This window comes from Callospermophilus lateralis, chromosome 14, assembly GCF_048772815.1.
Source record: "Callospermophilus lateralis isolate mCalLat2 chromosome 14, mCalLat2.hap1, whole genome shotgun sequence".
In the NCBI taxonomy this organism is placed as follows: domain Eukaryota; kingdom Metazoa; phylum Chordata; class Mammalia; order Rodentia; family Sciuridae; genus Callospermophilus; species Callospermophilus lateralis.
Window position 1 is genome coordinate 18,104,477 of NC_135318.1, and position 25,508 is coordinate 18,129,984.

General features: G+C 37.5%; 1 protein-coding gene across 4 annotated transcripts in view; it reads left to right on the plus strand.

The window, feature by feature from the left end:
- Positions 1-1,598: 1,598 nt before the first annotated feature.
- Positions 1,599-25,508, plus strand: part of Ncoa1 (nuclear receptor coactivator 1) — a 232,400-nt gene continuing 208,490 nt past the window's right edge. For all 4 annotated transcript variants that reach the window (XM_076834033.2, XM_076834034.2, XM_076834035.1 and 1 more), the window contains exon 1: positions 1,599-1,674. The gene's annotated coding sequence lies outside the window, so the exon portion shown is untranslated. The remainder of the gene's footprint in view (positions 1,675-25,508) is intronic.

A 25,508-nucleotide genomic window follows, 5' to 3' on the forward strand; every position in this document is an offset into this window, starting at 1 on the left:
TTTGACAAGAATCAGTTGGATGAATATGTAGATGAAGGAATATTTGAATGAATGCGGGTTGTGGGCTTGAGGATGTTTTATGAGAATTACCGCCATAGGAAGAGGAAGATAGAGCTGAACCTAGCAGGATGGAGTACCTGCCTGGGGAAGAAATCTCCTGCTGTCTTAGATGCTAGGGAGGTCGGTGTTTTCAAAGAAAATGTTCATTTGGAGAAGGATGAGGGGCTTAAGGATTTACAAAGGCTACTTTTGGGAAGAAAATGCAGGAAAAGAAACAGAAGAAAGTGTTGGGCTACAGCAGCAGGAGGACAGGATTGAGGTAGGTGAGGATGGCTAAATGGGTACAAGAATTCAGAAAAAGGAAAGAGGATTTAGGGCCCTTTACAAAGCGCTTCCATGGCCAGGGAGAATATGGGTATTATAATGCCAGCCTTTGGATAAGGGCTGCTTTCCAGATAAAGCCACCACGGCATGTGAGACTGTTCTGCTGCTGTTTGATGTTTCTAGTGACAAGGAAACTCCATTTTTGGAAGTAGCACTTCCATTATAGAATAAGAAAAGGAGATAGAAAAGAAGAAAGGTGTGGGCCCCCCTTGAGGGAAAAGATCTATGAATGACAGACATTTTGGGTAATTCATGCAATTGCAGAGCCAGACGTGTCAGTCAGATCTTTTCATCTGTAAAATGAAGGGAGTAGATGAGCTTTCTTTTCCCTTGTCTAATAGTCTGTGAAATCATCTAGACAACCACCTCCCAATTTTACAGAATAAAAAACGAGGCCCTCGGGATGTGTCTCACTTAAAGTAATACAACACCGTAGTGGAGAGACAGACACCGAGCCCACTCCTCCCGGGTCCACACGGCCTTTGGCCGCTCTACAGGCTCCCCTGGAAGATAAAGAGCAGCAGGAGGGTGCAGGCTGGGCGGCCCGGGCTGGGGCACCCAGGGGTTGGAGGCCGCTTCCCGGCATTGGGCAGAGGACCGCCCCGAGGGGAGGGCCAGCAGGGAAGAGTTCGGGCCTCCTTTCCCACACTTCGTTAGGACCCGGGCCGGGGCGGACCTGCAGCCGACAGAGGGCGCGGGACGGCTTCTGGCTCCGCGGGCCGGGCGGGTAGGTGGGGGTGCGCTGGCCCGGGCGCGCCGTCGGAGCTCGCGGGCACCGAGTCGCCCGGGCCCGGGCAGCCGAGCGGGCGGGGGCTGGCGGCGGGCGGGGCGGGGCGGGGCGGCCTGAGCGGGGCGGGGCGGGGCGGGGCGCAGAGGGGGCGGGCCGTGAGCGGGGGGCGGTGGCGGCGGCGGCGGCGGCGGCCGAGGAGGAGGAGAACATGGCGGCCGCGGAGAGCGGCTGAAATGCCTGTTCTTCAGGCCAGGCGAGCGGGAGACTGACGCTGCTTGCCGAGCCCTGTCCTCCGACGGCTGGACCGCGGCCTCGAGCGCCTCGGTCGCCAGTTCGCCGCTGCACCTTCGGGCAGAGCCTGCTCTGGGGTCGTTCTGCATCCCCCTGCGAGGGGACCCGTGCTCCGGAGGAGGGGGCCGGAGAGCCGCGGCTGCAGCCGCCTGGGCCCCGGGGGCCGGGCGCCGGGCCGAGGAGCGGCGGAGGCCGCGGCGGCGCCGCTGCGGTCGCGGACGAGCGCGGCGCCCGTGAGCGCGGCCCAGAGGCGGCGGCGACGGCGGCAGGTGAGTGGCGGCGGCGGGCGCGGAGCCTCACGGTGGGTGCAGCTGTCACGAGCCGCGCGGCCGCCGAGGCCCTAGGGGGCGGGGAGCAGCTGGCGCCCTCCGCCCCTGCTCGCCTTTCTCTCGGTTTCATCTCCCCCTCCCACTTTCCCCGAGTTCCCCTCCTGGCCTGGCGCGGCTGGAGGGGCCGAGGTCGCAGCTGTCACCGGCACCAGCTGGGGGCTGCTCCCCGGCGAGGGAGCTCGCTGCAGAGCGCCTCGCCTGCGCCTCTCTCCCAGTTGCCCTCGTTAGCCGAGGGCGAGCATCCGCGGAGGACGCGCGAGGCTGCGCGGCGCGGGCCGGGTGGGGAGCGGGCGCCCCGAGCCGCCGCGGAGAGGGGGAGCCGGAAGTCAGCGCGGGCGCCCCTCGGCCCCGAGGAGCGCCGTGACCTTGGCCAGCCCGCCAACCTCTCCGAGTCTCGTTCTCCTGCACCGCGAAATGGGGGCGACCCCGGCGTACCTCTCCGTAGGCGCAGCCTTCGACGGCACTTGTGCTTAGCCCCGCGCTCTTGCCTTCTCTGCCCGGGACTTAGGGACTTGGGAGGTAGAAATGGGTGGATAAAGCCGATTTTCCTGTTGCGATTGGGGTTTGGTCCCTTTCCTGGGATTCTGCCCGAAAGGACCTAGGAAGGGAAGCAAACGTGTTGACTAGACGATTGGGAGGTGGGGTTGGTTAGTGGTCAGTGACAGAACTCTCCTGGTCCCTTGGAAGAGACATAGAGAAATTGGACACCAGGGTCCCTCGTCCTTACTACCCGGCTGTGGTGTTTTTCTTTCTTTCTTTTTTTTCCATTTTCTTTTAATAAAAGCAGTCACTCCCATGGGTCAGACACTGACTAGTCTAAGGATGTTCGAGGGAGAACGGAGGGGTTGACAATGCAGCCTGTGAGACAAGGACAGGCCGCGGTGCTGTGGCCGCAGAGTTTGGTGGGGAGGAAAACTTTAAACTGGAGAGTCTGTTATCCTTTCTTACCGCCTCTCCTCCTTTATTGTAGAGGTGTTGAAGAGGCAGGTGTCCTTATGGAGAAGGTGACACTTTTTCTTTTGAGATACTGAATTTTTAATGTCGAGTATGAGGTTGGTGAATGAAGGGTCCTCGAGGGAATTGCGGTCCCAGCACCCTCAGTGGGTGGCAAGAGGAACTCTTTGGCCATGATTTGTGAGGCATGATGCTTAGACTTAAGGGATGAAGAAAATCAAGCGTCCGTGAAAGACATTACTACCTTGAAGTTTAGGTATTGGACAGTTGTAGGGGTGGATTTTAAGGGTTAAATTTGTTTGAGGTTTTTCCTCTGCTTTGCTTCGGGAATTGGTGGGAGGTTAGTCTTAAAAAAAAAGTTGGCCAAAGGGGCCTCTCTGTTAGTTTCACAGAAGCTGTGATGTAGGAAGGGGTCGAATTTCTTCATGTTGAGAATAAAGTGAAAAGAAAGTATTTGCGTATTTGCTCGGGTTTTTTGACTCTTGAACTAGAAGTAGTTTTGGGTTAAAGGTAGCAGTGGGGTTTGATAAATAGGCATTCTTTGAGCAGTTTGTCATAAACAAGATAAAGTGGAAGTGTTTCTACTATATCTCCTGTACCTTGTGGAAAGGTCTAAAATTGCTTCTGTGAACCAGTGTCTACTGTTTTCTCTCTTATTTCTTATTCAGACTTTATATTTAGGGAGCAGTGGGTAAAAAGGGGGCCTGAATAGGGAAATTTTGGAGAGAAAATGGAGGGCTGCTGCTTATAAGAACAGGTATTTGGTTTGATTTTTTGTAGACATTCTGCACTACTTATTTAATCTCCATTGAACTTTGGGTTATAAGGTGCAAATTTGAATTTCACAAAGTTATAGTTAATCTCTTCCTTATTTCTATATGAGAAAATTTGTAAGGTTGTGTCTATTAAATTGCTGTTTCGTGTGGTTTAAGCCAAAGGAGTGTTTTAGATCTGCATTTTTAGGTAAGTGGTTTTATTGAAAAACAGTGCTTGATGGAACTAATAGTGATTGTTCCACTTAAACTGGGATTATATAGACAATGCATTTTCCTCCCTCTTTCTGCCAACATTTGTTTTTCTTTCTCCCTCAATTCCAGGGTTTCATTTCTAGAAATCTGGACTGGAAACAGAAGCAGCAGTTTGTATAATCCCAAGAACTTGCTTATGCCAGGAAGCTGTAAGGGTAACATGAAGTGGGTGTGATATAAAGATACTGCTACTACTTCAGACATTTAACTGTTAAGGGAGCCTCAGGTCAAACTTTATATTTTGCTGAATTTCCTGTTTTCTTATATGTGTTAATCTTTTGGTGGGCAGAGGATTGGGTTGCTGTGGTGCTGACTGGTGTATATTGTGAAAGTGTTGGCAAATTTATAAAGAAAGGTGGTAAACAAGCCTAAATAATTTAAAGATGTTCCTAGCATGAAGTGTTTTCTGCTTGTCCTCTTGACCCTGCTAATTCAGTGAGTGGTGTTTGCTAGAACTAAATGTTAAGTAAGTGATAAGGGTGGTATGGAAGTGCTGAAAGGTATAGTGGGAGAGAGAGTATCTTAGACATCCCTTGAAAATCTTTTTTTTTTTTTAATGGATTATTTATCAAACTGTGATTTCTAATTGTTTTTAAGGACATTTTAGCTCTTGTTGCTCAGTTGTCATCAATTTTATATTCCTTCTCTTAGATACTACCTCTGTTTCTTATTTTAGTTTGTATTTTTTGGCCCCATCTCTCAAGGACTTCACATTGTTTGAGTGTAATGTTGCATATCTTATGGAGTTGTTTGGCCTTAAGCCATATGGCCTAATTTAACTTTCATTTTAGGGCAGATATGGGAGGTCAATACAGGCAGACAACACTGCATAGATTCCTCTAAGTCATGGAGCATAGGAGATCCCCAGGATGCTCATTATTGTCTTGGCAATGATTTTACCTTCTAAATATGATAATCACAGGAATTCTCAAAGGGCCATCCATTACTTTACTGGCAGATGTCCAAAAATGTTATGGTGTACACTTTTCTGTATTACCTGCAAATACTGGATGCTGAGGTGTATGTGGGATTAGATGAAAGACTTCTGTTTGAGGAGTTGGATGGCAGAGCCCTATTATCTGTTAGTCTGGGCTAATATTCTCCCCACCTTATATAAAGTTCCTGTGTGTTTGGACAGATTAGACTAGGGAAAGAACTTCTTGATTGTTTCTCTCTCACGTTAATCAGTAGCTTATGCTTTGGTCGTTGGCTACGGAGAACAGACTTCATGGTCTCAGATCTTTTCCTTACCTCATGGAAGTGATATCTAGACATTGAAAATGTTTCTTGTTTTTTCTTATATTTTAGTTAGACTGTGTACCTTTCCCTCAACATATGGTGTCAGAAGTCATACAGTGGCCTAGTGGCAACTGGGTACCGCTATTGATTGCTTAATTTAAGGATGTACAGATTATTTTTTATAGCCTAGTTCTGGAAAATGATTTGTAAGTGTATAGTACTTGGATTAGTATACAGTGTAGAAATGATTATTTTGTATTTCTACCAGATGGATACATAGCTGAATAAGGGAAATTATTATAAAACACTGACACTAACATGCAAATCCAGTTCCATAACTGCAAGACAGAGTTGTTGTATCAGTGTTCTCTCCCTGATAACCCCTCCACAACATGGTATTTTTGAGACTCTTTGAAGTGATAGGCTTTTAGAAAAGCTTAGTAAAGTCATCATATTTAAAAGATAAGTAGCTTATACCAAAATAGAAGCGGTAGTCCCTTCAGGAGTTATTGAACACTTGAAATTAACCAGTCTAGTCACCCTCATTTTAGATAATTTTTTATTCTAATCTCTTCCCTGCCCTGTGTATGTTTTGTGTGGAGGGTAGGGACTTTTGGTTTTGTTGAGTAGCCCTGAACCAGACCATTGGGAACAGAAAGGCCAATCTGATAAAAAAATAAGTGCAAGTACAGAGCTGAAGTCTCATCACCAGGCCGTTGTATGACTTCTGACACCATATGTTGAGGGAAAGGTACACACTCTAATTAAAATATAAGAAAAGAGAAGCAACGTTTAAAAGAAGTTCTCATAAGCATTATGATAACACTGGATCATCCAATTTTCCCAGACCGACACTTCATTTTTACCTTTTGGCTTATAATTTTGAGGCAATTTTTAAGCAGCTTTTAGAAATGGAGCTTTGACTTCAGACAGACAGGGGCTGTTGTCTTGGCTCTTCCATATACTTAGTTGATAAACCTTGGGTATTTATACTAACCCTGAGGTTTTCATATATAAAATTGGAAAAATGTATTTCATATTACTGTGATTTAAAAATTAGCTTATATTAAATATAAGATATTTATCATATATAACTAGCACATACTAAGGCATTAATAAATAGCTAACAAGTGGGCATTTCACTAATGAATCCATCAACAAATTCTCTGATTCTTTTCTAATTTTTCAGATTTCTCACGCTTATTTCTGGTTCTATAATCTGATCCTCTTGTCACTTTAAATGTGGAGTAATAGGAGTCACATTAACTCTAGGGGCCTGAGTTTCTTTATCATTAAATGAACATATTGATCTGATGTCACATTTCTTTTTGTGCTAAAATTATGTGATTTGTAAGTTTATAGCTGTTTGCCTGCATACATTTTCCTCTCTAATTTATCTAAATAGAAATGCTGAAAAAACCCCTTCTAAAATGTTATTTGATGTTATTGTTATTAGTGAAGAACTCTGCAAATTTGTACAGTTGTAAATCATTTATTTCCCATTCCCGAAAATTTGCTGTAAATTCTTTTATTTCCCATTCCAGAAAATTTGCTGTAGATGGCATATGCTTTGTAAACTGTTCCAAGTGAAGGAAGTATCATAACCACCCATAGATATCTTGCTTCTTTTGCTTTTGCGTGTTTCATTTTCTTAAATTGTATTTTCTTTTCCTTTATGTTTTTTGACCTTCAAAAACAGAGTCAAAGCAGGTATATTCTCCAGAAAGTTTGATTTTTATCACTCACTTAGCATCAATTACTCCAGTTTGTTTTACAAAATAAATTTGCCTATCTCCCTCTGTCCCCTTCCTTTTAACTTTCACATTTTTTCCTGATACTTGGGGTGCTCTATCACTAATTAGCCCTTTTTATTTTATTTTTTTTTATTTGGAGAAAGGTCTCACTGAGTTGTCCAGGTTGATCTCAGACTTGCTTTCCTCCTACTTTAATCTCCAGAGTCACTGGAATTATAGGCATGAGACACAACCTCTTTTTTTTCTCTTTTTCTTCCTCTCTCCCTTCTTTTTTCTTCCCTCCTTCCTCTCCTTTTTTTTTTCTTCATGTTGGCTTTCCTAATTAGACTAGAAAATTCTTTAGATTGCATGAACCATAATATTTAGAATAAAGGAGCCTTAGGGGTCATTTAGGATAACAACCCATAATATTACAGATGAGGAGACTAAATCCATGCAAATTGTATTTGATTACAGAGATTTAAATTTTTAAATTCTACTAAACATTTGTGTAATCTTTGAGCTAGAAGGAAAGGAGCACAGTCAGCTTAATGTGCTGATCAGGTTCAAACAACTACTTCTTAAAAACATGTAAAAAAAATTGTATCAGTATTGAACATGTACTGACTTTTTTCCATGTTATTATTCCCTAAACTATAGTGTAAAAGCCATTTATATAGCATTTCCATTGTATTAGGTATTGTAAGTATTATAGAAATGATTCAAAGTATACAGGAGGATGCGCATAGGTTATGAGCAATTACTGTGCCATTTTATATAATGGAGTTGAGTATTCACAGATTTTGCTATACACAGGGGTTTCTGGAACCAATTCCTCACAGATACTGAAAGGCAACTGTATTTTTAATTTTTTGAGCAAAGATTGATTCTTAAATATTGTAAAAGTATGAATTGGGAATTAATTAAGACCATTCTCTCAAAAACTACAAAAATGTCTAGAGAGAAATATCTGCTTTTCTTATATGGCTCTTATTCAGAGTCAGCAAATATTTATTGAGTCTGGTCTCTGAGCCAGTTACTATGCTAGCTATACATACTGTATTTTATAAATGGGGAAACAAGGCTCAGGGAAGTTAAGTGGCTTGTGTAAGACTGCACAGCTGTTAGGAATGACATTGAGTCTAGGTCTTCTGAGGAGAAATCACATTCATACCTTTGAGTTGGCTTCTCTCCAAATGTGTTTGTCCTATTTGGCCACATTATGACACTCTTTTTGTTTCTGGACTTTCTTTCTGTTCCATATATATTTTATGGAGACTTTTGCCATCTTGTTCTATTCTGATGAACTGGGAGCCATATATACTAGTTACTTAATGAAAATGTCACTTTAAGATTCTTGCACTGTTTCTGGCCTCACCTTTGTACTTTAGTAATGTTGATTGTTTAGTGCTTCTGTCCAGGTAAGCTTATCTTTTAATGGTTGGTTTTGGATTCTTAGCCATAAAATTCAGCCTCTCAAGTTTTGTTACTATTTAAAACCTAAGGCTAAGTGTGTCCTTTCTTTTGGAACAAATTGATCATTCTCTGTGCTTCCATTTGTATGTTGAATGATCGATCATATGTTTTTTAAACAAATATGTTAGTTATAGATAGGCACAATACCTTTATTTATTTTTATGTGGTGCTGAGGATCAAACCTAGTGCCTTACATGTGCTAGGCAAGCGCTCTACCACTGAGCCACACACAACCCCAGCCCCAGACCCCAGATGATCATATTTTGATAGCACTAATATATCTTGAATTTGGTTTTGCCTATATGGTTAAAATCTTTACATACTTTTATTATTAAGCGTAGATACTTTTATTATCTAGTGTAGATTTGACTGTTTAATAGTAGAAGGTGTTCTGGTGTGTGTGTGTGTGTGTGTGTGTGTGTGCGCGCGCGCGCGTGTGCATGCCACACTATATTTTACCAGATAGCTGAAGGATGAAATGTCCTTGATTTTTGAAAGCATCTAAATATGTAATACTTTATTTTGGTGAGTCTGTTTGTAGAAAACCAGGGAAAAGTTATTTGTTCCACAAAGTCTTAAGTCATACCTCCCTCTCTATTCTAGGTTATACAGGAAGTCTGTAGTTGAATTTCTAAGTAACCACTCAATCATTCATTGAAGTTGTGGTTATATGAGTACATACTTTGTTCAAGGTGTTGTGCTATTAAAGATAGGGAAGTAAAAGAGTAAGATACAGATCCTATTCTTAAGGAGATTATGACCTGAGAGAGGTGATAAGACAAACACAAATACCTATAGTAATAATTAAGTGTGATGAGTGCTATGAGAGACATACTACAATAGTAGTCTACTTAGAGGATTAAGGGAGAGAGAACGAATGTTTTCACTTGAGTAGTGGACAAGAGCATTGAAGGACAGAAACCTTTCTGTAAGGGTGGTGTGAGGAATTTATTTTCAGGAAGATTAAATAGCAAAGAAGAAAGGATAGGAAGACCTGGGGTCATTTAGGAAGAAATGAAGGAGAAAATGCAAGGAGGAATGTGGAATTAGTTAAAGTAAGAGAGGGAAGCAGATGTTCTGGGTGCAGTCACAAGACATTGAAGGATTTTTATGTGGGGAGGTGGTGGGAGCAGTATGTAGTAAGTATGTAGATCTGGATGAAAATGAGAAATGTCAGTTTTCCAAATTTATGTGGATCTTTTTTCTTGGCAGGTTTTATCCCCCAAATTTTATATTTTCATACTTTTTGAAATGATTCCATGTGTAAGGCTTATCACACTGGGAACTTATTCACTCATTTTTATGTATATATAAAAACAGATTATGTGTTTTTTTTAATAGAAGTTAGTATAAAATCTTTTTCACTGCCTTATATTTTTTTTCTTTTAATTTAAAGCAGTAGCTATTCTTTTAAACAGTACATTATCATTTGACATTCTTAAGATGAGGCAGTGGGCTTGTTATTTCAGTGTAAAAATGTCATCTCCTTTGTATAAATATAAGTGTATCTGACTGTATAAGTGAGATTGGTCATACAAGTTGGAAGCCCCTTGCTCTCAATATAGTTCATGATTTATTTTCTGATGTATTTATGCCCTGTCATGTTCCAAAAAAGGATTTAAGGCAGGATATGTCATGAAGAGTCTTGGACCTTGTTCCAGCCCTGTCTATTATTTGACTGATGCCCATAGCCAACAATACACTGAGGGAACACCAGGGAAAACAACTGTTATCACAGAATGTGCTGCAGTTTTTCTTTTGCCAAACTGGTGGTAATTCAGAGACAGTTAAAATATAATTGGAATACCTTTAAAGATAAGCCCTTTAAACTTTGATAGCATACAAGGGAAATTGGTTGGAAGGCAAAGACAGAGAGCCTGACCAGGCACTGTTAGAGCAGTGGTGTCTAATGTAGGGTTTACATTAAATTATCTGGGAAGTGGTAGAAATATGAGAGGTCTGTGAGGAAGTTTCTTCACTTTCAGTCTCTGATGATGTTTTCCAGTTTACTGGGTTTGGGTAATTGGATTTTAAAATTTATTATTTTAAATGGTTGATTCTTAACACTAATTTGTATATTGCAGTAGGGAGTCACTATGCAGCTTTTTTGGTATAATATTTCATAGAGGTTAACTGGTCATCATGAGGAAAAGAACTTAAGAATTTTTTAACTTAAAGATGACTTACTCATTCTTCTTCCACAAAAAGACAGATGTCCTAAATTTGCTAACATTTGCTGTGACACATGGGTGTAAGTTGTACGCTATCTAGCAAATAAATACCTTTAATCTGCCCCTTTAAGATAATGATACATTCCTAACAGTGGATCAAAAAGTACCTTTTACAACAAAACAAAGTTTAGTGTTGTGGGGAGAAGATATATGAGAGTGGTATTTGTAAGTATTTTCATCATTGGATTAGTTGCTGACAAGGATACATGTTAACTCTAGGAACTTTTAGATTTGTACACTTGAATTTGGTAACAAAGTTTTTTTTTTTTTAACTTGTATCAAAACCTTGTTAAAAGAGGTGTTTAATTGTCTTGAGCCCATCTGCTGAAAAATATAAAAAGGCAATGCCATCTAATTAGTTTGTAGAGTGACTGATTGCCATCAGGAAATATGGAAATGAAGTAGCTGCATTTTAGCCAATTTTTTTGCATAAATGGTGAATGGGATTGCAATTGAATATCATTTTTAATTTAGTTCAGCCAGTAATGGAGTTCTTTTGGTTTTATTCATCTTTGTAAAGTATGTTTTTCAGCTATGCTAACCATTAAAACCAAGTAAAATAGATATTATTAAAATGAACTAAATTTAGAACCAGGTCCTCAAGTTGTGGCATTACAAAGTATCAAAATAATAAACCATGTTCAATCACAGTACTGTCACCAAAAGTAATGGAATTAATAACAGTGTTAGAAAGGACATAAAGCCTTTATATCATCAATAAGTAAAATAAGTGTTAAAAATTGGTTTATTTTGTCATATACCATTTTTTTCATTTTTGTGCTTTACAGGGTACATAATTTATTAGTTTGGTATGCAATGTATATAATTATAAATAAATACATATGACTTCCTATTTTAAAACCTTTTGAGTTGTGGGATATACGGTAAAAATAGTTATCACTATTCTATAGAAAGAAGTCTTGACCTGCAGTTCATGGACTAAGATCTCTAGACTGACTTTAGGGGAGGTCTATAAACACTTTGAAATTATTTGTAAAATTTTGTGAATCTCTGCATTTCTCTAGTGAGAAAGTCTGTAGATTTCACCAAATTCTAAAAAGGGTCCATGACCCTTCCCCAAAGGTTAAGAATCCCTGTTGTTGAGGTTTGGGACCTCAGTAACTCTATTCATTCAGTCTTACCCTCTTGCCAAGTTTAATGGATGTATCTGATGTCATAACTGAAGCCTGCAGTATGACTGGATTTATAGTCTATTTTTCCATTTTGCAATAGATCTGATTGTAGTGCATTTGGCCTCTACAGGTGTTTGAGCTCTGTTTGTTGCACAACTACCTGGCCCTTTATACTTGGTTGCTTTTATATATCATTTCCACCCCCCCCCAAGCTCCCTACCCCCAATAAAAAGGAGTGGATGGACCTATTTTATGAGTGTAATGTCTGTGTGTGTAGAAGAGCCCAGCATCAATTTAAGTACTGCTGTGTGGGATGGGATTCACAGTTGCCCTGCTTTTTAAAATTTTTAAATATATATATATATATATATATATATATATATATATATATATATTTTTTTTTTTTTTTTTTTTTTTTTTTTTGTAGTTGGACACAATACCTTTCTTTCTTTATTTTTATATGGTGCTGAGGATCAAATCCAGGGCTTGCACATGCTAAGCAAGTGCTCTACCGCTGAGCCACAACCCCAGCCCCTGTCCTGCTTTTAACACCTCTTTTACATCTGAATCTCTGCTTTCTAGAGTCCTTGGGATCTGACTCAGACATATATTAAAACACTTTTCCAAGTTTTACAGATCCTTAGATTGGTTTCTTTTTCTCTTCACTGTCATCTTTCTATTTCAGGCTTGTTGTTATTACCTTCAGGCCTGAGATAGTATCTGAAGTGGTCCCACAGTCCCCAATGAGTTTCCTTTTCAGTCTGTGTTAAATTTTATTTTAGAAAGATCTTCCTAATTTTACTTTTGTTGTGTTACTTTGCTAAAAACCTTCAATATTTCCTCATTTCTGTCAAGATAAAGTTGTTCCTTAGCCTGCCATTCAAAGTTTCCCAATATCTGGTACAGTTTGCTTTTCTGGCCTCATTTTCCATTAATGTCCAGAGACTATGTTTGAAATAAAATTGTTAGTTTATTGTCCCCTAAATATTACTCGGGTTTATATGCCCTGTTACATACTTCTTTCCCTAGAATATTTGATATTCTGCCTATTTTTTTAAGGCTCAAATCAGATTTTGCCTTGCTTCTTAAGTGTTCAGACTATAAGATTTAATCTGTTCCTTCTGTGAATTCACTATTTCCCTTATTATTCATTTGATATTATATAATATAGCCTTGTACTGTGTGCAGCATTTTGTTTTCATGTGTTCCATACCCATCTTAGGGTATAAGCGTGGCAAAAAGAGATCTTGATTTACATTTTGTCTTCTGCAGTGTCTCACATGTATAGATATTAAAATATTTGGCTAATCATGTTGATTAAATCATAATGATATCTATGAATATACTTAGAGAAATTATGTGTGTGTGTGTGTGTGAGTGAGATACTCACTGATAATCTAGGGATTCTCTTTACTGGTTGCAGGATATTTGGGGAATTGAATAGGAAGTCAGGTATTGCCTGGAAAATGTTCTACAACATAAAAAGTTTTTTTTTAGGGCAGTGTGTAAGTGTCTGGAATAGTCTATTGAGTCATTGTTCTGTGGTGTAGAACTTTACCTGTCATGGTAAACAGAGCTTGTGTTCCTTCCTTTCTCTCCTTATTCGTGCTGGAGACACAAGTTTCTAATATTGTAAGCATTACTACATTTCTGTTTTTAATTTATCAGCACATTCTTCACACTAGAAGATATATTTTTATTAAATATAATTGGTAATATGGGTCATCATGAAGTTATATCTATGGTTCTTGCCCTTCAAGAAGATTATAATCTCTGTAGGGAAGCTCATTTACTTTAAATCATTCACGAATTTAAAAATATAAAACAGTACAAAAGATGTCACATGGGAGTGTATGACTTAGTTGCTGAGATATATGGAAACTCCTGTAGCACTATTTTTAGCACTTATTTGAAATTTATTGTCATGAAATCTTGTTTCTGTTGTTATGTTTCCCTTTGCTCCAGATTGTAAACTATAGAGGATAGAGATCATTTTATACTAGTTAGTTCTGCATTGCTTTCCTAGTGCTCTACCCACATTATATGCTCATAAATTACTGATGAAGTAGCATGGTCTGGGTGGCTTCCTAAAATAAGTGGATTTGGATTAGATATGTGCGATATGGAATGATGCTTATGACATAGCCCCATAATACATGAAAAAAGAATTCTGTAGTTAATAAAGTAGGCTTAGTGTACGTTCTACAACAGGAAATAACTTCCTTGGTTACTGTGGCTTTGGCCCTAAAGTGACCCACATAATTTGTTCTTATAGCCCATTGGCCAGAAATAGTCATAGGGCAGTACTTAAAGGGCTAGGAAATGTATGAACATGAATTTCAGTGAGCAGTAAAGCTTTTACCTCACTGTAGCAGAATTGATTTTCTTTAGAGAGATGAATACCAAAATTGGTAGGCCCTGAACTCATTGAAGAACAGAGGAATTGCTTCTTTCTGTTCATCTACATGGAATCTTTATTATTAAATTTATTTGTGAAAAGAACTATCAGTGCTGATTGAGACAATTAAAGGAGAAATTTTACTTTAAACATCAACCCCTCTACTTTAGGGATAGGTGTTAATATTTGTTTTAGTTTGCTACTGTCTTTAGAATTGATATTTGAAACAGATAGTAGATACTTGGCTTCAGTGTAACAGATCCAGAACTTTCCTATGAGTACTGTTTGGTGAAATTATAGGGTGAGAAAAGAGAGAGAGTAAGTGCTCTTAGATACTAAAGTCGAGTTTTTGCTGTTAGAGAATTTCAGAAAAATTATCCATAGTGCCTCTGGAGGTCTTTCCCCCACTACTTTCAATGCTGCTAATTAAAATCTGTGCTCTCCATTAAAACTTATTAATTTATTTTCTGGTACTGGGGATTGAAACCAGATGTGTTCATTCCATTGATCTACATCCCCAGCCTTTTTATTTTTTATTTGAAATGGAGTCTCACTTAATTGTCCAGCCTGGCCTTGAACTTGGAATCCTCCTGCTTCAGCCTCCTAGATTGTAGGGATTACAGGGGTGCACCACTTTACCTGGCTGTATTCTCCATTTTTTTTTTTTTTTAAAGAGAGAGGTGAGAGAGAGAGACAGAGAGAATTTTTAATATTTATTTATTTTTTTAGTTTTTGGCGGACACAACATCTTTGTTTGTATGTGGTGCTGAGGATCGAACCCGGGCTGCATGCATGCCAGGCGAGCGCGCTACTGCTTGAGCCACATCCCTAGCCCCATTTTTTTTTGTTTGCTTTTCTGATGCTTTGTTTGTTAAGGACTATTAGATAGTTGTTAAAATGTTGGCCAAGTATGTAGAACTAGGAAGTCTAGGTCCTTAATTATCTATGAGACTCCCCCTAACCCAGTTTAATTTGTAAAGTCATCAACCCTGAACTTTTTAGACCTTGAAATTTCTTTTTTTTTTTTTTGATTGTTCAAAACATTACAGAGCTCATGATATATAATCTTTCATACATTTGACTCAATTGGGTTATGAACTCCCATTTTTACTCCAAATACAAATTGCAGAATCACATCAGTTACACACTCACATTTTTACATAATGGCATATTAGTGACTGTTGTATTCTGCTACCATTCCTATCCCCTACTATCCCCCTTGAAATTTCTTTTTTAATGTATTTTAATATTTTTCCTTTTTTCAAATTCAAAAGTAAACCGTGTGTGTGTGTATACACACACACACACACACACACACACACACATATATATATATATATATATATATATATATATTCTAATAACAAATTCAAAGAAACACAAGTATATATAGTTAGAAGGTAAAAGTCAATAATTGTTAACAATACAGTACTTGCTAGTTTATGCTGTTTAGTAATCCTTTTTACCCATTTAAAAAAGTTTTAGTTTACAGTGTCCTTCCCCTTGACCAAGGGACAGGCATGCACTCAGGCTTGGTCTGTCATAATGCCCCATTTCCGTAGACATTGTGATTGTTACAGGATGACTATGTGACCAAAGCAGGTTCAGAGCCCTTCCCAGAGATAGAAAAACATTTGGATGAGGGACAGGCTCATCCTAGTGGAATTGCTAAGCTGAGTGAAGAAGGTAGCCTATCTGCTGTGGGAAAGAATAAGGCCAACACACAGACTGAGACAGACTCACTTTCTCTCTCACACACTCTCTTTCATTCTCTTCTATGCATGAACGTGGGGAGCCATTGGCTCTTCTGGGTTCAGTTGTACCTGAAATTAGATCTGCCTATACTTCCCAGTTACAAGAATGAATCAGTTGCCTAACTTGTGCTAGTTTGAATTGGTTTTGGAACTGAAAGAGTCTTGATTAATCCAGATCCCTGTTGGCACATCTCTGTCTTTCTCACATATACACATACATGCATGCACGCATGAAGAGTGTCTTACTTTAATTGTTATTGACTTTTTAAACGTAAGTCAAAATGTCAATGTCAAAATATAATAGGGCCATTTTATGTTTTTTTAATGGCTGCTTAGCATTACATTGGATGTGTATTCTGTAATTTACTTAATCATCTCTTTTTTGATGGACATTTAGATATCTAGTTTTGTTGCAAAATATGTTTCATAAACATCTTATTTTGTATTTGTTGCACATATATCAGAATATACCTATGGAATTATTGAATATACACATATAAAAATTGATGTCCCTTCAAATTGTCACCCCAAAGGCTATATCAATTTACATTTTCACCAACAGTATATAACAGTAGCTGCTTTCCCCCTATTATCAGTCATTTCTTGTTGAACCTGAAAGGTGGAAATGATACAACTTTGTAATTTGCAGTTCCCTATCAGTGGAGTTCTCAAATATCAAATATTTGCTGAATTTTGAACTCTCCCTGCTAAGTTTCTCCTGTTCACATTTGTTGACTTTCCTATTGGGGATGCTTTTTTTTTTTTTTCCCTTCTAATTGCTTCCTGTCTATTATATGATTATGATGTGGTTGTTTTATGGTAATTAGAAATGATTTTGGTAGATAGCTGACTGTTGCTTTTTAATTTCAGAATGATATGAAATCTCTACTTCAAAACCTATCTCCTACATATTCTTTTTATGGGTAGCCCTAGATATTTAATTGTCTTATATTAATAGCTCTATAGAGCTGCCCTAGTCATTAGTGAGCTGGGTGGTCATGGCTCAGTTGGATTCTCTTTGGGTGCTTAATTGAGATAATTTTATGGCTGAGCTTAATTTTGGGAAACTCTTGCTTTGAAAATTTTTCTGGATCAAAATTTTGTGACCAGAATGTATGGTATAGAATGTTGGGTCTCAGCTGACTGCTTGTTATTTGGTTATCTACTCAGAACTATTTTCAGAGAAAAATTTTGGACCTTTACTTTCTTGGCTTACCTCTATGGAGAGGTGGGTTGGCTGCCTATTTAGACCTTTTTATTGGTTAAGTTTTTTAATTTTCACAAGAGAATTTTGACCTGATCCTGCACTTGACTGACTTGAAAAGAATATATGGATAATGCTAGTAATTGGCAGATGGAATAACTTCTCTTTAGCATTTATGTATCCCTTTACTCTGCTGTCTAGTTTTTATCAAAAACTTAGTAGTAAGAAACAGCATTTTTTAAGTATTGTTTAAAACACATCCAATATTGTTGCTTATTTATTTCAGAATGATACTCTAAAAACAATCAGTTTTTACTTGGATCAAGCCAGAACACCAGAAAGCTATGTTGATTGCTGTGATTTTTAGAGTGGGGTAGAATTGCTTTTTTAGAATTGTTCTTTGGTATATATAATGCAATCAACATTTATCGAAGGCCATTAAAACAAACAGTATTATGAATTTGCTATTACTCCTTTGTAGAATTCTTATGAGGGTATTATCTCCTTTACCTCAGTGCCCTGGTTGATGTTACTACTATCACCACTGATACTTTTAGCAACTAATCTGGAGGACCAAGACTGAACACAAAGTAAGCTAATATTTGGTGAACAAATACTGCTTTTAGTTACTTGCAAATGCTTATGTCCAAAGGAAGATGTCCTTGTGGATGAGGGATTTTGTAATGGTTAGGATTATGGGGTCTGGAGCTAGATTTCCTGAATTTGACTCCTGATTTGGGTACTTCTGAGTTGTGTATTATTTGACCTCTCAATGACTCAGTATCTTCATTTATAAAATGAGGATAATAATTTTACCTACCTCCACAAGGTTGTGGGAATTTTGAGTTTTCACAGGTAAAATGCTTAGAACATGCCTGGCCAAGACACATGCAATGATGATGACCTATTATTTATTTATTTATTTTAAAATTAGTATCGTTATTATTAGAGCCCATGTAGTAATTGTCCCCCCTACCCCCCCTCACCTTAGTACCAGGAAAACTGTTTTTCCTTTGATCACCTGGTTTACTTGTATTACAGAGTTGTCATGACCCTTGCAACTGATGGTATTTCTCTTTGGAAGAGAGCTCAGTCAAACGAATGGGCTTTCCCTTGCACCTATATAGGACCTTGTGACTTGGGGTTTGTGTGGTGAACTTATTTCTGACTTTATCTTATTTTCCTCCCTCATTTTCAACTTTCCCAGCTTTTTTCTTCTTCCATTTAAATTGTAATATGCCCTGTGAACCATCTCAATCCTTTGTAGAATAATGCAGAAGTAAATAAGAAATCTTCATTATAGCATGTGCCCATATTGAAATTTCAGATTAGTTTTCATTTAATGTATCTTAAGCTAGCTAATTCTTGAAGACAAGGATATCTTATTCATTAAGATATCTCAAATCATATCATAGATGGATTACTTCTGGGAAGGTTCCTGTTACAGCTAATCCTATTGATAGTTTAGATTTTCTTTGAGGTTTCAATTACATTATTATTCCTACCTGGCTTTTCTTTTCTTTTTCTTTTTTTAACTTTGACCTTTGTTTCAGCCATTTCTTGTAGACATTTTTTTTTTTTTTTTGGTATATGTGTCTCTGTGTGTGTGTGGTCTTTTAAAAAACTTGTAAATCTGTAGTCTTTAAAAATACTCTTCAGAATAAGACTTTTATGTTAGGTTCTAGCATAGGCAGAATAAAAGTCTCTTGTGTTATTATTGCATTTATTTTGAAAACCAGAATGCTAATTTATTGATTTACAATGGAAAAAAAGAAATGTCCCAAAGTCTAAAATATTCTTAAATATTCTGATTATGTCACTAGTATTTTTATTCCCCCAAGAAGATGTACATGGGATTGGTGCTACTGGCTTTTTTTGTGGGAGAAATTTAAAAATTTTTTTTTCAATCAGTTTTGGTTGACATGTCTTTAAAATCTTTTTTTATTTGTAGATTTCTTCTTCTTTTCTCCTTGTAATTTGTCTTTTGATGAAGCTCAGTGGTTTGTTCTTGTACAGTTTAGATTTCAGTTTAGTTTAACATGTTACTGTGTCCTCTGTGTGTCCTGTAACTTGATAGTTTAATGTAGAAGCTTGATTAAGGTTTAATTTGGGGGGAGGGAAGCACAAGACAACTTTGTACATGGAATTTTGAGACATACGTAATGTCTAGTTGTCCTTTTGTGATGTTAGCAGTTGTTGGTATTACTACTGGCTTTTGATTCTTAAAATTCTAAAATGATCCTGTAGTGTTTAGATGAAAAAGGGGAAGCATTGTCTGGAAATGGCAGAGGGTACTCTGTTTAGATAAGACTTCTGGGGACTGATTGAGAAAGAAGCAATATTGTGTGGAGTCAAAGAATACCTAGGTTTCAGTCTGGCTTCTGCATAGGAGCTGTTTGATCTTTCATAATTAATAACAAAAACAAGGGACAACAGCAGCAACTATTAGCTTGGTGCTTATTTTACACCAGTTTCTGTGCAGAATGCTTTATATACATTGTGTAATCTAATCCTCATAAGTGTCTCCTAAGCCAGACATGATCATCTTTATTTTGCAGTTCAGAAAGGTTAGGTAGAATATTCAAGGCCACTTTGTTAAGAAGTAGTGTTAACAATGATTAGAGCCCTGTTTGACACCAATTTTGTGCTCTTAATCACTTTGTTTTTTTCATATCCATATAAATAGATGTAAATATAGCTGCAATAACTACTTGTGGGGCTAATGAGATGTTATTTTTAAAAATGCCTTGAAAAATAGGGTAGGCATTAAAGTAAGAAGTGTGCTGGGCTGACAAGGGCACAGAAAAGGTGGATGGTGGAGGCTTGTGCCTCTGACTAAGAGACAGTGAAAAATGTAGATGTAAGGAACCCGCTGGTCATTTTTAACCTCTTTTTCCATTACTGTTACTGTTGAAATGTGGGAAAGTTTCCTTCTCTTGTTAAAATTGAGAGTGACAGAGATTTTTATAGATGGTAAATATCATATGTCAGAGGTCACTTAAGAGGCCCTGGCTGAACAGTGATATCATTTTTTTATTCCATGTACCAATTGTGTAGGCTTAGTGCAGATAACACTGAACTGAGAAAGCAGGACTATAGTCAGTTTTTTTTTCCTAAAAGGATAAGTATTAAGAGTAGAGGAAGTTAACTGAATCTGTAATATTTTACCTCTTAAGCTGGGTAGTAGGCATATCATATGTGAAAGTTATTTTCAATACCTTTTTGTATGTCTGAAATATATTATCACCAGTAAAACTATTAAAGTCTGATCACTGGTATTTACGTGTATAATAGAAGAAGGCAAAAATAAATAACAATGTGTTATCAATCATGATAAGTAGGTAGTGGCAGAGGGATGTCTTCTTGGGGCAGAATGTAAAGTGTAGGAATGTGTGCTTTTGTGGGGGCGGGTATTGAAGATTGAACCCATGAATGCTTTACTACTGAGCTGCATACCCAGCCTGTCCTCTTTTTTTTAAAAATATATATATTTTTTAGTTGTAGATGGACACAATATACCTTATTTATTTATTTAATTATTTATTTATTTTATGTGGTGCTGAGGATTGAATCCAGTGCCTCACACATTGCTAGACAAGTACTCTACCACTGAGCCACAAACCCAGCCCTGTCCTCTTTTTTTTTTTTTTTTTTTAAATCTTTTATTTTTAATTTTTAGACTAGGTCTCACTAAGTTGCCCAGGCTGGCTTCAAACTTGGGGTCCTGCTGACTCAGCCTCCTGAGTCACTGGGTTACAGGTATGTACCACTGTGCCTGGCTTCTGCTTTTTTTTTTTTTGATTTGTTTTTGTCGTGCCGGGGATTGACCTAGGGCCTTGAACACTCTACCAACTAAGCTATATCCCCAGCACTCTGCTTTGTTTTTGAAAAACTTTGGTAATGTTTGACCTGGACACATTCTCTTGGTACTTTGCTTCTTACATTTCTTTGTTACTCTGAGAATCGTATTGCTATATTCTGTTTTCTTTGGTGAAATGTCTAATATTGCATTCTGATATTCCCAAGACAGGTTTCCGATTTATTTTTATTGAGATATAATTCTTACATCATAAATAACTCTTTTAAGGTCTATAATTTGGTGACATTTAGTGTATTCACAGAGCTGTGCAACCATCATCACTATCTAGTAATACCAGACTGTTTCATCACTTCCAAAAGAAATCCTGAGCCCATTAGTAGCAGTCACTTCCTATTTCCTCCTTCCTTAGTCCCTGGAAACCACAAATACATACTGTTTCTATGAATTTACCTATTTTGGATATGTCATATAAATGGTAGCATACAATATGTGACCTTTGGGGTCTAGTTACTTTCACTTAGCCTGTTTTCAAGTTTCATCCATGTTATAGCATGTTTCTTTTAATGGCTGAATAATATTCTGTTTTATTCCATTTCAGCTATTATTAACAATGCTGCTGTGAACTTTCATGTATAGGTTTTCACATATAAATATATGTTTTCACTTCTCTTGGGTGTATATATAGGAGTGGAATTGTAGGGTCATATAGTTGTGCTATGTTTAACATTTTGAGGAACTGCAAAACTTCAAAAATGGCTGTACAGTTTTACATTCCCATCACTGCTGCATGAAGATTCTGATTTTTTTAGCATCTTCAATGGATGAATTATCTTACTATTTTTTTTCATGAGACAGGGTCTTCTAAGTTGCCCAGATTGATATAGTCTTAGAGTACTCTATACATCTTTGATCCATTTTGAGTTAATCTTTCTATATTATTTTCTATAGGGTATGAGATAGGTCTGAATTCTATTTGTAGTAAAGATAAAGCTCATTGTCTTTCAAATATATAGTTCAGTAGCACTTGGTGATTCACTTTACTTGGTGATATTTTTAATTACTTTATGATTCTGCCACTTCATTAGTTTCACTTCTGACTCTCTGCTAATGAGTATTTTGTTGATCTTAAGTGGAGTTCTTTACCATGACCATATTAACCTTTGAACTTATGATAGAATGTGCGAATTAGGAGGAAGTTTATTGTTCATGCAGTCCAACCTTTTGTAAGAGTAGAATCCTCTGCATCTGTGACAGAGGGCTTTCTACTTCTTGGACACTTTCAGAGATGGTTTATTCACTAAAGTTATACTATAATGCAGTAAGTAGGTACATTAAGAGAGATCTTACCTATTCAAATATCATTTTACAAATATATTGTTTCAGAGGGAACAAGTTAGGAGCTCAAGTGTGTCACAGTTTTAATGTGATTTTTCCTATCACAATTTAAATTAAAAGAAGTTGGTGAGTGCATCATATCCCACAATATTTTATAATTAAATGAGAGCGTTATAGTATAGTGTTCCCACATTTCACCAGTATAGTAGAAGAAAATGCTTGTATTCCTGAAGCAATTCAGTTTGTTTTGAGTTTTTAAAAACTCAAATGGTTAGCCAGGAATAGTGGTGCACTCCTGTAATCCCTGTGGCTCGAAAGGCTGAGGCAGGAGGATTGTGAGTTCAAAGCCAGCCTCAGCAATTTAGCAAGGCTCTTAGCAACTTAGCAAGACCCTGTCCCAAGATACAAATAAAAAAGGGCTGGGGATGTGGCTCAGTGGTTAAGTTCCCCTGGGTTCAATCCCTGGTAGCAAAACAAAAAGAAACAAGCAAACAAAAAACCTCAAATGGTTAGAAAGTTTATTCTTTTATTCAGTGGAATTGGTCCTTGTAATGATTATCCATTTTATCAATGTTCTCTTAAATCTGAGTCCAAAATTAAAGTTGGTACTTATCTGCAGAGTAGTACAAAGTATGGTCAGCTGATAGTTTTTTTCCTTTTTATATAACAAAATCTGTTTGTTTTTTTTTGAGTCATTTATATGGAGCTTATGTCGAGTATGTAATAGGTAAAGCCCCCCCCTTTTAAATATTTTTTTGGTTGTAGTTGGACACCATATCTTTATTTTATTTATTTATTTTTATGTGGTGCTGAGGATCGATCCCTTTTACTTGCTAGGCGAGCGCTCTCTCTCTGAGCCCCACCCCCACCCCCTGTAAAACCCATTTTTAATAAGCATTTGCATCTCCCATTTCTTTGAATCAGGTGTTGTTCTGAAAGTTACTTTGTACCTACAGGTTTTTTGGACTGTGTTTTATTGGCTGTGTGACCTTAAAACCTAATTTTTAAAAAATCTGTTTTCTTGTTTAAAATTTTTTAAGTTTGTAGATAGATACAATACCTTTATTTATTTATTTATTTATTTTTTTAAAAGAGAGAGGTAATTTTTTTAAATATTTATTTTTTAGTTTTTGGTGGACACAACATCTTTATTTTATTTTTATGTGATGCTGAGGATTGAACCCAGCGTCACGCGCATGCCAGCCAAGTGCACTACTGCTTGAGCCACATCCCCAGCCCCATATTTATTTGTTTTTAATGTGGTGCTGAGGTGAATCCAGTGCCTCACCTAGACTCCACCTAGTTTGTAACTATCCTGGATTAATAGGAAGTATTTCAAACATACAGAAAAGCATAAAGAATAGTAGAAAAATCATTCCATGTACTTTCCTCCAATTTAGTTGGATCTTGACATTTTGTCCTATTTGCTTCAGATTTTTTTTTTTAAGTAGTAAAACATTGTAGACACTAAACCAGCTGTGTACTCCCCGCCCCATTTCCCAGAGGAAACACTATTCTGAATATATTTGTTTCCATAAATAACATCATTGTTTTGCATGTTTAAAGCTTAGATACAGACTATATAGCAATGTGCTCTTGCAATACACTATTTTTCTCTCATCGTTTTTTCCTATAATTTCTATTTTCATGATGATAGTCTGTTTTACTTCCCTACATTCCTTAGGTAGTTTCCTTTTTTTTTTCTTTTTCCAGTTGTAAATTGACACAATACCTTTATTTAATTTATTTATTTTTATGTGGCACAGAGGATTGAACCAAATGCCTTTAGGCCAGCGCTCTCCTCCCACTGAGCCACAACCCCAGCCCCTCTTAGGTAGTTTTCTAGAGTTTTACTTGACAGTGCTGCAGTGAACATTCCTGAGCATGCTGCTTGTGAACATGGGTGTCTTTCTATAGAGTGCATACAAGGAGTGTGTGTTTGAAAAGGATGGGAATCACTGATGGAAGAATATATGTGCTGCTTCCACTTTGAAGAATAATTTGACATTATTTAATAAAATATATCAATTTAGATGTTACTGTCAGAGTGTAAGAGTTTTGCTTTCCTTACATTTCCACCACCAATTTTAGCATTCTTTAAAATGAGATTTTAAAGAATTTTAAAGGTTCTATATGATGAGAAGTTTTTAGGTTTGGCAGTTTTTTTGGCTGACTATAGAAGCACTTGGTGTGTGGTAAGGAAACATATACGATCAAATGAACAGGTTTCTGGAACTCTGTGTTCAGGATTTGTGACTGATGTGTTCTGCCAACCAGAATTCATTTAATCAGTTTAGTTGAAATTAGCAAATTCTTGTTTTTTGGTGATCATATAGTCTCATAAATATTGGTAATAGTCTTCATTGCCTATATTTATACTTGATTAAGCTCAATGTGGAGCAAATAATGGAGCAAGATTCTAGTTCCTGGTAATTGTGACTTAAAATGAATAATAATGATATATTACTAAAATAAGATACTAAATAAAAAAGAAAATATAAAGTTATATTTATATGGCTCAATATTTTGACTTTGAAAGACATCTAAGGTAATTTAATGCAAAATAAACATACTTATGTGTAGCATAATGAGTGTCCTGTGAATCAGAACTAATAAAGTTACATTAACCATCCTCAGCTTACAAACAGAGGTGGTACCGATTGTTTGGATTAAAAAGCAAATGTGTGTTGGGCTGGGGATGTGGCTCAAGCTGTAGCGCGCTCGCCTGGCATGCGTGCGACCCGGGTTCAATTCTCAGCATCACATACAAAGATGTTGTGTCCACCGAAAACTAAAAATAAATATTAAAAAATTCTCTCTCTCTCTCTTTCTCAAAAAAAAAAAAAAAAAAAAAAAAGCAAATGTGTGAACCAGAAGTAAGGGTGCTTATCACATCTTGACCTTTGCTTGGACTCCAGGCATCAAAGTTATCATAGCTGTGTAGTTTAGCATTAAGAAAGAGCTTATTATTAACTTTCAAAAATTTACTATTGAGGGCTGGGGATTTAGATCAGTGGTAGAGCATTTGCCTAGTATGAGGTCCTGGGTTTGATCCCCAGTACAGCGAGAAAAAGAAAAAAAAAAAAAAGATACTATTGAAAACACATTTCCTGTGAAGTTCCTAAATTATTAAGGTGCATTTAAGAGCTGCTTATTTTGGGGGCATTTATTTTGACACCTTATTTAAAATTCATCTCTACATTTGGTATTTTGAGAGATTAAAGTGACTTAAGCTACATTACTTGGAGAAAAGTTGTCTTGTTTTTGCCCCAGTTTTGAGAAGAATATGGAAACATTATAGAAAATAGGGGGTAATTTTAAAAAGGAGGAGGGAGAAAAAACCCAGAGCAAGAAAATTACCAAGTACTTTTTTCTTTTTCCAGTTGTAGATGTTTATATCATCCATAAACAAAGCTATTAGTTTGGTGGCTTTCTGGGAGTTGTGGTCTAGATTCATAATTGTATTCAA